Raw genomic sequence first — 14,797 nt, forward strand, 5'->3', positions numbered from 1 at the left:
CTGTACGTAAATTTTCTGGATGTTGCACCATTTTGGCATACCTTACAATAATAATAATAATGCTTTATTTGAATCATGCCCCAGAACGACCACTAGGTCATGTGTGGTGGCACATAAAATGGTAGTACATGACTTAACACAATGTACCCCATTTGTAAAAAAGAAAAGACTAACATGCAATCAGGAATTGAAAAGATAAAAAATTAGCTCCCTTCTAAACACTGATATATCTGAAAAGATATTAACATGAGAGGACAGTTCATTACCACAAATCTGCATCCTTACCATCGGTGACAATTTCGATTGAATGGAGGGGTAAAATATACTAAATTCTCTAACAACACTGTTACAAAAGCAAGAAAGAAAAACATCACTTATTTAAGCCACCAGCAGACATCCAGAAAAAACCACCTTGGGACCTCGCGATACTGCTCACACGCCAGTCTTTCTCGGCAAATTACCATCTGCAGTCTCCACATTAACAGTGCGCACGTTCCGACAGTGTACAAACAAAAAATAGGCAACGACAATAGCGAGAGGAAAATGGGAGCTCGTTCGTGGTGCCGTGCCTCGCATCTCCCCTGTAGACCAAACTGACCATTTTAAACCGAAGCAGCGCCAACGGGCATGGCCTAAGAAGTATGAACGTAAGCACAGTATCTCTAACCCTGCCATGTCCACGATGTGTGAGCATCGACAGCTGCTAGAGGAAGCACGACAGGTTGAACCTTGCTTTCCCTCGGAGGGGTGGAAGGGAGATTTGTTTTTGAAGGCCTCGAAACTAAGCGCTCATCTAGCATGCTGCAAGGGCTTGATCGTGGACGGCGAGTATAGTTTAGATGACCTCAAAGTTCTCTAAGGGGCCTGAGTACCCTTTAACAATTCCTGAGGGGTGTAAGAGACCCATCATAACTTTTTGAGAGACCTGTGAGGTCTGTCCCAATCCTTTTCGTGAAACTACAGCCCCTATCAAAAATTATTTTAACGGGTCTCTAGGTCAGATCATGCGACCATTCAGGATACATTCCGTCGGGGAAGCCACTCGGCCATTTTGCAACGGGTTGCGCGACAAGTTTTAGAAATATAGGAGACATTCCCCAGTCCCTTCCCATAGTGGCGCGGCCCCAGCGAAGAGAAAACGGGCACGCACGAAACAACCCGTTGTGGAAAGGACGTTGCTCCTCTCCACTTCAGCTCTTAGTTTTCACCATTTCCCCCTTCACACGTTTTGCTGTTTGATTGTAGATAACCTGTTTTAGTCAGTCGAAATACAGTCTTTGTCAGAATCTGGTCACCCTGTTTTTTCTCAGTTTTTGGAGACCAAGTGTCGCGTTTTCCGGGTTCAGGGTCTAGTTGGAGGAGTCCCGGCACACTTATGACACAGAGCTCTGCTTTTGCTGATTGTTTAAGGGCTTGCTTCGGTATCAAGGAGGCAGCCGGGCATGCTGCCTATATTTCGTGTGCAGGCTTTTTTGCCCCTACGTGCCGAACCTTGGTTTTTCCACGACAGGCTGTTTGTTACATCCAGGATTGCATACGTCTGCTCCTTAAAAACCGACGACCAGTTTGCGCTTTCCACTATTCCCTCGCTTCCTCCTCTCCCATGGTGAGGAGGAAATTCTGCCTTGCAGAATCTCGAGTCTGGTCGTCGGCCTTTAACCCCGAAGCGCAGGGCCAAACGTAAAGATTCACAGAGGAAACCAGGTCCGGGAGACAGATGAGTCGATGGCCGTTAGGTCTCTCGCTAAGCCGGAGACAAGGTGCCTCTGGTTCTTGTAATCGTACCTCTCCCATGATGCTCACAGACCAGGCATGATACTCTGGAATGACTGGCATACTTTTCTTCTTGCTCGAAGCGCAGGGCCAAACGTAAAGATTCACAGAGGAAACCAGGTCCGGGAGACAGATGAGTCGATGGCCGTTAGGTCTCTCGCTAAGCCGGAGACAAGGTGCCTCTGGTTCTTGTAATCGTACCTCTCCCATGATGCTCACAGACCAGGCAGGTTGACATGCGCCGACAGTTTGGTTTTGCAGCGAAGAGCAGTTGGTTGGCGTCCTGCATTAGGCTATTTCCTACTTACACCAAAATTCATAGCATGCTAACCCAGGAGCCAAATAATTGTGGCCCGAGAGAGTCTGGCCCGAGCCAATGAGATTATTCTGTCTCCGTTAAAGCCCCAAGATCTGTACCATTCTTCCCACTAATGAATGTACTCTTATTCGACGTATCTTTTATTTTAAATGTAGAACCTGGGTATAACTGTAATATTTGTAACGCTGTCACTGGACCCATCAAGTGTTCATCTCGTAGTACGTAATCTGCCCACCCAAGTCTCCGATTACAAGCTACCAGCACTGGTTCAGGGATGAAAATATTTGATAGCTCAAATTTCTTTGTGTAGCAGGAAAAAATGGTGCTTCTAGATAACTTTAAACGACCAATCTCAGTGGCCAATGGTCAGAGCAGCACAACTGACATTGCTAGGTCAGATATACTTACGAAACAAAAGATCTGGTGGCTGTTCCTTGTAGCCTCTACCCAAGATTGAGGTAAACAACAATGGGCGATGCAGGTTTGCAAGACATTATTTACATGGTTGAGCAAGCCAATTAAATTACCGACATAACATTTTTTCCTGCCAGTTTGACTTTCAATCAGCAGGTCCTCTCGAAAGTCATAAAACCATACCAGTAGCCCCATTTTAGTACAAGTGCACTTTCAGACAACTCCTGGAAATGTTATGCGAGAACATTCATGGCAAATACGGTTCCATTTTTGTCTGCAGGTGACAGATGCTACCTCTGGAGCCCTGGCTACTCACCCCTATTTCTGGCAACCCCAGCAAGAGGCAGCGCTCAACAACAGCGTGTTGAGCGGTGCGTCTTGTCGAGTCTGGCCTCGGCCAACACCGCTCAACACGCTGTTGTTGAGCAATGCATTGGTAAACTGAAAAACCAGTTCCGGTGCCTGCAGAAGTACCACGCTCTGCACTACGACCCAGAAAGAGCACGTAATTTAGCAACAGGATGTGCTATTCTGCACAATGTTTGCTTACACAGCTCCGTTCCGGAGTCTGCCCCAGACCCCTTTGTGTAGGAAGAGTCTGACTGCGGGTACAATGATGACAGTAGCGACACCAACAGCGACACTGGCACTAGGAGCCTCAAAGAAAGAACACTAGCAATGCAGCGTCGGAAAGTCAGGAAGGTGGACGCCCTCTCTCATCGAGCTTGTCATGCTCTGCGGTGTTGGCATGCTTGCCGTAATCATTCAGCTCACTGGAGTCGCGCTGTGCAAGCTTAATCATATCTCATCAAAGACTGGGAAGCACAGAAGGTGTACAGTTCTACATCCATGTAATGTGGGTGGCTGCACAAATTTTAGCTCTGATGTGGGAAAGTCAAATTTGGGGGTTTTACGTGCCAAACCTATGACGGGCATCTGGCACCTATGACGGGCATCTGGCACGCCCCAGCGGAGGACTGAGGATTAATTTGGACCACCTGCGGAGCTCGGTTACACAGTGCCTTCTCTGCAATAAGCCTCCGTCATATTGCGGGCACCTCGGTCGGGATTCGAACCCGCCACCTGAGGACCTGTAGGCCGGTGCTCTCGCCTCAGAGCCACCGAGGCGGCTTCTGATGTGGGAAATCACTTATTGGGTTGGGGTGAAGGCATGTTTTTGCATCCACATACATCATGTGCACGCAGAACTTCACACATTCTATGCTCACCAGTTCGTTGCAATGACATGCTCTTAAATCGTAATGCAGATATTTTTTTCTTCCTTTTTTACTTTTTTTGTTTCTCTTTATAAGCCTAAGCAGTCAATGTAGTCCACTTGTTTGCTCTCGTAAATGTCTCTGTCAGGGTTTCTTTTGGTACACATTTTCATAAAATTTGGCTGATAAAACACTGTGTTCAAAGAGGTTTTGGCAGAGCTTTGGTGGGCCGATACAAATTTTTTTTTTTTTTTGAGTGGGTGCATTTTTTTAGTTGCACTACCTGCACCGGTGTGAAAAAGTGCAATGTGGTGTACTTCTGGCATGTGTAAGAAAGTGCAAGGTGGTGTACTTCTGGCATGTGTATCGAGATAGAACCGTAAATACATTGCCCTACAATTTTCTTCACCAGTGCAGGTGTGGCTAAAAAGATGCACCTAGAGTCGGTGACAGGTCAAGAACGAAGTGGAAGCTCCTCCCACCCTTTTCCACTTCAGCCGAGCAAACGTTAAAGGGCAACTCCGGTCCATACTTTCGGTTTTGGGATTATGACTGTTTATAGTCCAGTCAGCGTCCCTGAACTGCAAGGTGCAATTTTTTTCTCGTTATTGTGCGTAGTTCTACAGATATGGACCCCTCAAAGTTTTGTTTGGGGCGCGGCCAACAAACCCGAAACTAGCCGCTCGAGGCTCCGGCAACGCTCGAAATCAACCGCTATGTGAACGTGACGTCAGGATCGTTCTCGTTCAACGAGCACGCACGCCGAGCGGCACCTACCTCTGTTGCGCTAGCCGTCTAAAGATAGGAGGTAAGCTGATTTTGTTTTAATTCTGTATACGTGGTAGTTATCCAGCATATGTAGCAAGGGCTAGTGCATATACCCAAAAGCTAGCGACTGGAAAACCCGTGAACTCGTACGATTCCGTACTCGGCGGCCGCCGCCATGCGTGCGCTATGACGTACTCGTCGCTTGTATACCCAAAAGCTAGCGACTGGAAAACAAGTGAACTCGTTCGGTGCCGTACTCTGCGGCTGTCGCCGTGTGTGTGGTCTTCCGTACTCGTCGCTAGACCTAAATTGTCATCGGGGCTCTGTGGATGGAGCGGCGTTGCTCTACGCTGTGCTGCCAGTGACGTACAGTACTGGGGGCCCTCTCACTTTCGCGCTGCGGGTCAGTCCCAGACACGAAGCTTTGAGGCTCTACGGCGCGAGCTGCGGCGTCCGAACACACGAGTGCTGGGCTGTACACCTCTGTTTTTTCGTTCTTTTTTCCTCGGGCGCATAAAAGCCGAAGTCCAAAGTCCACTCATCGAACAGCGTTCACCCACACTTTCTTCAATTTCCGGTCCGTTCGAAACTTGTGAAGAAGCACCTCCGGGTTGCACAGCGGGTTGTTTGAGCAGCCCACAGCGCTACAAGTTGCGCTCGGCATCTTTCGAGGAACAGCTGGGCAGTCTTGGGCGCACCGAGTTGCTCGCTAAAACGAGTCTTGAAGTCCTCACAAGCAAATAAACAAAAATCTATACCGAAGCTACACGGGCTACAGATAAAAGCAACGGCTAAACACGCCAATCGCAAGCCGAAGTAGCTGTGGTAGTGGCTCAAAGAAGCGCACTACGCGCAACTCCTGGACCAGAGGAAAAAAAGAGAAGGATACTGACGTCACGGCCCAATGTTGCTTTGGCGATCGACAAACCGCTTGCCGCCCGCTAAGGAGCAGCGGCTTGCGGCGGGTCGCATTTTTATTATCGGCATTAGTTGAGAATGCGGCGTCCCACGGACGTAATATTTTGGCTGGGGTCGTAATTTGCAGAGCAGTCGCTTTCTTGTATGGGATCGCCATTGTCGCGGCTTGGTTTGATGGCAGAGTTATTGCTTTTTGGTGACACCATGTTCCAAAACTTCCTTGGGTTACCATTCAAAATAAACAGCGAGTCATAAAAACAAAACTTAGCCAATTTCAACTTTTTATTGTAGTTTTTAAGGGCAAAGTTATAGGCACCCAAAGCTTGAGGTGTTAACACGTTTAGCCTTTGCAAATAGCCTTTTCTTGTTATGCAAAAAGAGCTGCATTTTGGTGAACCATGGGTTATTTGAATCAGTGCATACTCAGGCTGTCGGAACAAACATATTTATAAGACTGTTCATTTTAGCTTTAAATAATGCCGGTTTACTCTACTGATGGAAGAGGACAATTTAAATGTAATGGTCAAAAAAGATTGTCAACCCATGATCTATTCATCTATAATCAGCCTCATTATAATCGCGAATGATCTTGGAAATAGAATGTTTGACGAGAACGGAGTGGCAAGTCGACATGTTGTAACCTATAATCACGAAGCCCGTCGCAGTATTGAATGGACTTGACAAGGTCCGGTGACGTAGTTAGTGCAGGGGTGGAACTCACGAAATGTCCTTGGGAACAGCCACGGGAGCAACTGAAACAGCTGTTTAGGAGCAGGTTGGGAGCAGCTAAAACTATGTTCTGGAGCAGGCTAGGAGCAGCTCAGATCAGTTTTCATTGCACTTCAGCTTGTGTCTTAGACACGCACGGGAGCAATTTCAATAGCGCTTAGCAGCACAGATGAACATGAGTGGTTAGGGACCTAGGTAGATGGGATAACAGTGTAAAAGGTGTGAAAACTTGAAACTTTGTGAGCCTCTATACTTTCCAGACTCGTACGTAACGTGTTACAAGATTACTTGTAATTGATTATTTTTACTGCAATTTTGTGACGCTTCGATTACTTCCTTTAAGGGGTAATGATCTTTTTAGTTGAACTAATTTTTTGCTGTAATCGATTACAAAATTACCCCCCATTACAATCTTCCTCATTTCTTTTTTTTTTTTTTTTTTTTTGGGGGGGGGGGAGGGAGTTGGAGTTATTCAGCTCCGGGCAACGGGCTTTTTTTTTTCGAAATTATTAAGCACGAGGCTGTGAGGATTAGTAGGCCACTTTACTATGCTTCTTTTTCGTGGGTACATTTTTATTTCTACACCGGAGACTACTTATGGGTATGAAAAATGACTTTATCTAGCCTCTTGTGAGGGATTAGGTGTGTGCCATCACTCACTCAGCTTTAAGCGCGAAACACACGTACAACCAAACCGTCCGATCCGACGTGCGGACTGCCGGAATGACCTTGGGGGGCGAGGGGGTTCCGCAGCATCGGAGAGCGTTGAAAACCCTTGCCTCCGACCGTCGTATTGCGCGGTCAGACGTCGGATCGGACGGTTTGGTTGTACGTGTGTTTCGCGCTTTAAGCAAAAACAGTCGAGGCTTTCTTTTTTTTTTCTTTAACAACTGAGCGCGAGATTCCACGGATTATGCTATCATAAAAAAAGTTTGAATGAAAAGTAACGTGGGAAGTAATTGCTTACTTTAGAGTAATTTTTCGATTACTTCTTTGAGGCTGTAATTGTAATTGTAGTCGGGTACTTTATACAGCAAAGTGATTGTAACTGTCATCGGTTACTTTTTCAGTGACGGGTACAAGTCTGATTATTTTCTTAGTGGCTTTCAGCTGCTCAAAATGCAAACCAGCTCTGCTTACCACACAACCCACACGTGCTCGACATAGTACTTATATGTGCGAACCACGTGACGTGCGTAAGCAACGGACGCGGAGTTGCGCGGAGGAACAGGGCACCAAATTTCGAGTTTATCCTATTGTGCAACTGAATATCGAAGCAGCAGACAACGATTAACGAAGTTATCGTATTCGAAGTGACAAGCAGGTGCAAGGTTAAAGTACACCAAACAGATCTACCGATCGCGTGAAAGCTGCTGGCCGGCAAGGTTTCGGATCGGATCACGTTTCAGTTCTATCAAATCACGATTTATCTTGCGGGAACGCGGTTCCAACTTCTAACGATAAAGTACTAAAAGTTTGAGGACACATGCGAAGTAAAAAAACATTTTTTTTTGTAAACAGACCAGATGGAAAAAGAATGTTATAAAATAAAATTAGAACGAAGAAAAAAAATTTTAGAGCTATATTGACGGCACAAAATGATTTTGTAGTTGCGCCCGTGGGAGCCGCCGCAAGTCATGTGATAGACCTGTGCGCCGTCTCAAAGTCGACTCACAGTCACGCCGCCGCTGCACGCTGAGCGTGGTGCGCCGCCGTCAACTTATTTCTCCACACCGCCACCGTCGCGCAAGTTTGTCTACCCCGCAGCGCTGCCGCCGTCTTCTGACCGGCACACAGGTCTATCACGTCTGCTTCCGCTTTTTCAGGAGCTTTCTTTGGGTTCGAAAAGTTACCGATTAATCTTTGTGTTTTGTTGCACTTGAAATAAAGATGAATAACTGACTTTTAGAGACCATAGGAAGCTTCCGATAGAGCGGAAGCACCACGTGACAAATAGCGACCAGTCACGTGACAACTAGCAGCCACTTTTCCGCAGCGGCCGCCGGCGCCAACTACAAATTCGTATAGCGCCGTGAATATAGCTCTTAAAAATTTTATTTTCCTTGTTAATTCGTTTTATGACTTCCTTTTCCCAACCAGGCTGTTTAAAAAAACTTTATTAGTCCTTTGCATGTGTCCTTTAAGAAGTGCTCGAGCTTCCTTAGGCTTCCTTGCTGGAAATCCTTTGTATTCCTGTTACTAACAAGTGCACCAAGTGAGAAACTTCGGCCATTATTGAACACTTTGAATAAACAAATATGAATAGTTGGAAGATGTTACAAAGCAGTCTACATTGATAAAAATTCCTTCTTTCTGCATGTCAAGTTCGCTTGTGGCGTAATCTAAGATTACTACGACATACCAGTTAAGGAAAGTTGGTCTTCAAATGCGGACACCACACGCGAGCCACAGCGAGCTACAATGGGGAGCAGTGCCACGCTTGAGAAGCCCATCGAGGCACAGATGTTGTTTGGTCTAGCCACAGTTTACAAAATGGCCGCTGCAGCAAGAACAGCGGGACTGCGACTGCTCGCTTTTAACAATTCTGCAAAGCGGACACCTATGGCAGTTTTTCAACTGAGATGTTCAAGTAACGGTGGTGTAACCCGTGCCAAAAATGAAATGGAGCATAGAGACCCACTTTATTCGGCTGGCGGATGGAGATTCTGCACACCGACGAGCTGAAGCACTAGCGAAGTCAGTGCGGACGACTGGTGCGCACTTGCTGCTGCTTGTCCCTCTACAGCCTGCAGGAAAAGGGGAGCGCATTATGCACAAAATGCAAACTGTTACGCAACACATTAGTAAAGTTAAAAGCACGCCAGAGGTTTTCAGACGCGTTGCAAGCAATACAATAGGAAACTTTTGCCAAACAACTTTTCACCTTGGTAAGCTCTGTGCAGTCATGTTGCAGAGCAGTTTTCACCATTCACCTTATTAGATTACTCGTAGACAACGAGTTACTGGCATTTTAGGTGCTCCTAAAGCACAGAAGAAAAGAGAATGGCTGTGTTAACGAAAGAAGTCGAGAAGTCTGATCAAAGGCGTATGTGGGGCGAGTAAATCCACCCTTACTCTGTTCTCTTTCCCCTTTGGAGCTGCCTTGGTGGCGTTCTTGCCTGCGCTTGCGAATGATGCATTTTAGTTACACTGACGGCAGAGTTGCCGCGTGACAAGTCCTTCAGTAACGAGGCCAGTTTCCTATAATTACACGAACACACGCTGGTGGCGGAATATTATTTATTTGTTTCTTTAGTTACTTAGAATTACCCTCAAGGCCCCGAAGGGCATTACAGAGGGGAGTGCATGGTTAGTACAGTTCTGATTTTAGCGTTATCGGTGATGGTGACAATATCATCTGGAAGGCCATTCCAGTCTACAATAGCTTCTGGTAGAAGGGAATGTTGAAATGGTCTTGGGAAGGGTAATCTTGCACGAATGATCGAGTCTTGCAGAGATATAGCTGGGCTGGCTGAGGAGAGACTGTCGTAATGGTTCCGAATAGTACATTTTATGGAAAGGCAAAGACGGGAAATTCTGCGACGAACGGAAAGATCAGGAAGAGCTAATTGACATTTCATTGCAGTGACACAAGAAAAGCGAGACTAATTAGAAAAAATAAATCGAGCAGCACGATTCTGGACAGATTCGATTTGCGTTAGTTAAAAAAAGACTGATGTGGGTGCCAGATAGCTGAAGCATACTCTAGTTTAGGGCGAACAAGCATGGCGTAAAGGAGACGTTTAAGGATAGAAAAGGCAGAGTTGAAATTGCGACAAACAAAACCGAGTGAGCGGTTTGAGGATGATATTGTCTCGTCGACATGAACATTCCTGGATATATTAGTGGTTAAACGAACGCCTAGATATTTTTACTGTGTAGCAGTCAGAATGGTAGTGCCATTGAATGTTAACGAGTTTAAGGGCTGGAAGCAAGAATGTGTAAAGCAAAGGTGTGTGCATTTGCTAATGTTGAGACACATCTGCCATGTGTGACACACTGCTTCAAGAGCTTTTTTATATAACTTGCGATTCAAATAAAATGAAATTTACATGGCTTATTTGGCATTACAATCGGACTACAAATATGTACTTTGTTTTGAGGTAACCTAATTAGATTTATTAATATTAAAAATTTAATTTGCAATGATTATGGAAAGGATTAACGCAAATTAAAAAACTGAGCTCAGAAAATAAACATAGATCAGTGAACTGAGAGGTATGTGCAATCCAATAAGGTATAAATGAAAGCTCTAGGATGATTTATAAATTACTTATGACACTTTTGAACCTTCCAGTTTCAAAATCATTTTTTGCCGGATGCCTAAAAGGCACCCACAAAAAGCCTGACGGCCTATTTAATATATTTGTAGCCCTCATTCAATATGTCGAAAATCCTTCAGGACAAGATGATAAGTGCTTGCCAAACTTCAAAAAACACATTTTTAAAAATGTGTTTTCTTAGTAAAATTTTGCTTCAAAGAGCAGTGTCTCCCCTTAAATGCCGTTCTGGAGTGCAACATGGTCATATGGGTTTTTTATTAGTCTATAAACAGCACAGGTCATCAGTGAAAAGATGAACAGAGGATGAGATGTGAAGAGGGAGATCATTAATGTAGATTAAAAAGAGCAAAGGCCCAAGCACAATTTCCTGTGGAACACCGGAAGAAACGGGAGAGAAAGAGGAGGATGTGCTGTTAGTGAAAACGAATTGAGAGCGATGAATAGGGAATGATTCAATCCACTTAGGAACATGAGGATCTAGTTTTAGGAAAGAAAGTTTAAGAAGAATGCGATTGTCCGGGACTTTAGCAAAAACTTTGGCGAAATTAAGCAAAACAGCGTCAGTAGGAAAGCCGGTGTCAAGATTTTTAAACAAATCGTTAGTTATAATAAGTAGTTGGGTCCCAATAGAAAGGCGTTTCCAGAGGCCATGCTGCACATTGGTGAAGAAATTGCAGGAATCCAGGAAGTTAATCAGGTGCCTGTAAATGACATGCTCGAGGATCTTGTAGAGGCAGGTGAGTGATATTGGCCTACTTACTAATTTTCCGGTCAGAGGGCAACACCCCTGTGTCCACGGACTGCTCAAATATCTTTGAGGTAAAGACCGGATGAAAATTTAGTGTTAGTGAGAGCCTTCGTAATGATTTCCTCTATGCCACATGATGGAGATATTTTGAGGGTTTCTATACCGCTGAAAACACCCTGAATGTTTATAACAATTGAATCCATTGGAAAATCATTCTCTATAACAGGAGAAATTCCAGTAATGGGTGTAGAAATAGTGAAAGCATCAGAAAACGCACTATTTAAATATTCACACATTCACTATTCAATATGTTATTACAAGAGCTATTCACTAGATTAATTTCAGAGTACAAATCTCCAAAATTTGCGAGGGTTGTTTATTAACATATTAGGTAGAGTTTGCAGAAAGAATGTCTGCTTAGAGTTATCAGAAAGAATGTGTGCTAACACCCCTTTAACATAGTTTTTTATTCGGAAGAGCAAGTGGCAAGCTTAGGCCAAGTATTTCCTTTTTTAGCGCTCCTGAAACATCTTTTCTTTTTATGAGATAAACGATGAAGTGGATTATTGAACCACGGTTTAGACGTAGTAGTTCGGATTGTCGAGCACAGTATGGTAATTTTCAATAAGTTGAAAAAATTTTGTCTCAAGGCTTGCCAATTTTCATTAGCATTATGGCACTGGAAGGTTTCATTGAAATAAACAAAATAAAGCCTTCGCTGTTGGACACTTCAAATACACATACAAATCATATCTGGTTTCAGTTTGAGTCTAAGAACACTGCCTTCTAACTTAACTGGCTAAAGTAGGGTTGACCAAAATCAGCCTAACAACAATAATTGGGAGTGCACTACACTACAGTTCTCTTAACACCTACGCTTGCAAGTCGACGGAGTGCATCGACTGCCTCTCTCTGCACGAGCAGCATTTCCTGCTGAACTGCCAGCTGCTGCTCCTGGGTGGCCAGCAGACCCTGCTGTGTGGCCAGCAGTTCTCGCTGGACAGCCAGCTGGTCCTGCCGAATGGACAGCAGATCCCGTGCCGTATCAACTCCAGACCGTTCGTACCATTCGGTGGTAGGGGGCATGCCACTTGCGCAGGACGTTCCTCCTCTCCTCCCTTTGCCATGTCGCCTTCAGCCACAGACCCCTGCATAATATAATTCAACTATGTAACACGCCACAACGCTATACAGCCCTTCTAGTTATACCTGTGTCTAATAGTGTGCACCCTAAACTCAATATTATTTTTTTTTCGAATGTCACGGATTTATTGTCTCCGAGGGGGTCTAGAAATGTGCTGCAGCCCCGATATCCAAGCTTTCGTGGAAAACACCACGAGGCAATACATTCGCACCATATTGTTTTGTACATTAGTGTTCAATAAGGTAAAAAGCAACATGGTGTCTGCTCATGATCCAAGAGATTCACGGTACTTATCGAAGCTGCTGCTGCAGCCGTGAAGTCCCACAGCGGCGCGTCCACTGTCGGGGGCGCACGCCCGCCCCCTCGAGAGAAATCCGTCCCCACAAAAAATAATAATTTTTCTTGCTCCGCGTTTAGGGACGGCCCATCACTCGCGCCTCCACCGGCATACCTGCCAACCTGTGGACATTAAAATTCGTAAAACTCACGCAATTGCGGGGGGGGGGGGGGGGGGCTGTTTCGCAAGGTGGCAAGGCTTAATGTCAGCCTGGTCACCGTGCAAAACGCTTACGTTACATGTGCACGTGCTACAGAATCCAAACTTCTCACCTTTTTGGACGGCACAAAGCACTGGAATTCCGACGTGTAGGACTTCAAGAACACCTGAAAGTACCTCTTTTTAGGTTTGGAATTTGCCATTGCACCGCGAAGCCACCGCAACCAGAGGAATGCTATGATTACACGTGTAACAAACACAGACGCTGCACTTCTCGCCTCGAAACTGGCCGAAACAGAGGCCCAACCACGTCTGAACACGCCAAACCAACATGCGCCGCCAAACACACAAACAAAGGCTTTGGGCTTTGGATTGATTTTGGATATGTGGCCCCCGGATAGACGGATAGGAAAAACCACAACGCTGCCGTGGACGGCACCTGTCGCCCTCTTGTGGCAGTGTGAGGTACCGCCAGCAACGGTTTTACGAAAAAAATGTTAAAAAAAATAGAAATGAAAAAAGTATCTTTTTTTCGTAAAATTTGAAGCAAGATTCGTAAAATCGTAGAATTAGTCCCAATTCATACATTTTACAAAAAATTCGGAAGAGTTGGCAGGTTTGCACCGGTCTTCTGTTAGGGACACGAGACTCTCAGGTCGCAAGCCCACGTCTGGCATGCACGTGAGTTCCAGAAAGTTATTCTTTATGGCCGAAGGGCATTTAACTCTCAAACTATTACGCCCCATAGTGTATCTCGCTCCTCCTTGGTAACAAAGCTCTCTGTAGCAGTCCCCGAGAAAACTCGACTTTCACCGAGAAAGTCCAGGAGAAGCGCAAACTGTCGTGCCGAGACGTAGCGACCTAGCTTGCGCTTCTTAGCGTTGTCGGCCACAACTGTCTTCGCAACGTAAAGGGTTGTAGTTAACGTTGATTGTATTGCCGCGCGCAGGGTCACGGACTTCTAGTACTTTCTCGTTTATTCTTGCTCCGGACCTAACTTCTGTCGTTTATCCCTGCTTATGTTGTTCTAGAAAGTGCGTGTACATTCTCGCCGCGAGCGCGCTACGCTCGAACCTTCTCCGCCGAATCTTCGAGATAGTGACTCACTCTAGATAAGACGCCGCTCGCGACCTTGTCGAGTCAGTCTCGCCTCTGCGCTCGATCCTGCGGTTTCGCCGATATCGACGCCCGCGACGCTCTGCTGTTTTCTTTTGTACCCTTTTATTTTTGGCACAAGTTCGCCACATTAAACGTTTATTTCTTCTTGTTCATTTTCTGTTTTCTTTTGGTCACCACCCGTGACATTTTGGTGGAGGTGCTGGGTAGCAAGGGTCCTGATTCCGGGGGTAGGCCAAGGTTCCGGCGACATAGTCGGATCTCGGTCTGGTCTTCGTTGGGTTCTTGGGGGCTTGTGTTCGGACTTGCACTGCGAGAACTCGGGGGGGGGGGGAGCGCTGCACGGGCATGCGGTTACCCCGCACCTCCACCAAAATGTCACGGGTGGTGACCAAAAGAAAACAGAAAATGAACAAGAAGAACGCATGGTCGGAAGGTAACGACCATGCTGGACGCCATGCTGCCCCATGAGCCATCTGACAACGAGAGCGACGACGCCCAGGCGGTTGCTCAACGCGCCGAAGAAGTCCGCCAGCTCGCCCGACTCATGATTCAAGACCAGCAACGCGTCGACGCCGGCCGCTACAACCTTCGTCGTAGGGACGTTCACTTCCAGCCCGGAGATAATGCCGCGCGCAGGGTCACGGACTTCTAGTACTTTCTCGTTTATTCTTGCTCCGGACCTAACTTCTGTCGTTTATCCCTGCTTATGTTGTTCTAGAAAGTGCGTGTACATTCTCGCCGCGAGCGCGCTACGCTCGAACCTTCTCCGCCAAATCTTCGAGATAGTGACTCACTCTAGATAAGACGCCGCTCGCGACCTTGTCGAGTCAGTCTCGCCTCTGCGCTCGATCCTGCGGTTTCGCCGATAT

At 46.1% G+C, this 14,797-nt stretch overlaps 1 long non-coding RNA gene across 2 annotated transcripts; it reads right to left on the reverse strand.

The window, feature by feature from the left end:
• Positions 1-8,844: 8,844 nt before the first annotated feature.
• LOC121834167 lies at positions 8,845-13,134 on the reverse strand. Of its 2 annotated transcripts, none has more exons than XR_006077115.1 (3): positions 12,987-13,134; positions 12,046-12,317; positions 8,845-8,885 (listed from the first exon to the last, which is right to left on the reverse strand). It is a non-coding gene; the product is annotated as an uncharacterized LOC121834167 (long non-coding RNA). The 2 variants fall into 2 exon arrangements; XR_006077114.1 differs by lacking the exon at positions 8,845-8,885 and adding an exon at positions 11,192-11,233.
• Between the last annotated feature and the right edge of the window lie 1,663 nt (positions 13,135-14,797).

This window comes from Ixodes scapularis, unplaced genomic scaffold (assembly GCF_016920785.2).
Source record: "Ixodes scapularis isolate PalLabHiFi unplaced genomic scaffold, ASM1692078v2 ptg000597l_1___fragment_1__unscaffolded, whole genome shotgun sequence".
Classification (NCBI taxonomy): domain Eukaryota; kingdom Metazoa; phylum Arthropoda; class Arachnida; order Ixodida; family Ixodidae; genus Ixodes; species Ixodes scapularis.